The sequence below is a fragment of the Scomber japonicus genome, chromosome 14 (genome assembly GCF_027409825.1).
Source record: "Scomber japonicus isolate fScoJap1 chromosome 14, fScoJap1.pri, whole genome shotgun sequence".
Lineage (NCBI taxonomy): Eukaryota > Metazoa > Chordata > Actinopteri > Scombriformes > Scombridae > Scomber > Scomber japonicus.
Window position 1 is genome coordinate 19,958,761 of NC_070591.1, and position 1,261 is coordinate 19,960,021.

The following is a 1,261-nucleotide window of genomic DNA, read 5'->3' on the forward strand; positions in this document are numbered from 1 at the left end:
AGCCTTTTAATCACCTCAAGTTATTGAAGTCTGCGTGTTTGGAGGAGAGGGCTCCAACTTCATTCACCGGCAACCAAAAAGGATCCTGTTTTTGCAAAGCATTGACTTAGACACGATCCACAAGGATGCTGTGAAATGATTTTATTAAATACACCAACAAACAAAGATATGTATTATAAACCTGATACTTTAGTGACACCATCATTCTCACATACATGGTAAAATATACCAAGACTGATAAGCACATGGCAAAGTCACTACACTTCTGTATAGGCTACAATGATTTTCATCTGTTTAATTTTCTGAATTTCTCTAAGAGCATAAACTGACTGTGAGTATAGACAAGTTAATTAAAAGCAAAGAGTCTTAATGCAGGGAGCTCCATTCTCAAAGGAACATTAAGTAAACAATATCTTGAAGTATGTATGCTGAGATAATTAAAAACATAAATAGTCAAAGGGTTTCCATGTGATGGATGGCTACTGTCCAAAATGAAAAAAAAGAAGCCTCCTCCTCAGGTAAAGCAACTCCTGGACATGCTGTGATGTTACCACATAGCGCCATCTAGTGTACAAAGATTAAATTGTTATATCAGAGGTTTTACCTTTTCTCTCTCTCTCTTTATTACACACACACACACACACACACACACGCAAGCAAACTCGCGCACGCACACACACACAACGTTTGAGCAGCAGTCCTTGTTAGGACGTTGTATTGACTTCCATTCATTGTGGGCAGCCTAACCACTTAACCTAACCTCAATTCACACCTTACCCATTACCAGGACCTCAGAAATGACGTTTTGCCTAATTAGGTAATTAGGGCCGGGCTCCATGAGGGCTACTGGTCCAGACAACGTTGGTGTTTACACTGGAAAAAGTCCCCAAGAGGTAAGAAAAACACTTGCACACACACGCACACCGCCTACAGATGCTTTTTTTTAGCACTTTTATCCAACTTTCCTAGTGCTGTGTCCTTTGTGTGAAGACCCAGGTGGTGATCTCTTTTGTTTCGTTTCACAGCCATCAAACATCTTCCTTTTTTTGACACTTCAGTCATATTGGAAATAGAGTTCACAGCACACAAACACCACATCCGAAACTTCCAGTAGAAAGAAGAGACAGATGATGTGATGGAGTCCTGGAATAAACCAGCAACTTTGAAAGTCTGAAGCACAAATAACAAAAATAACTGCAATCGATAAATCATTAAGATGTTTTAATTCTAGTAAAAAAAAAAAAAAAAAAAAAAAAAGAAA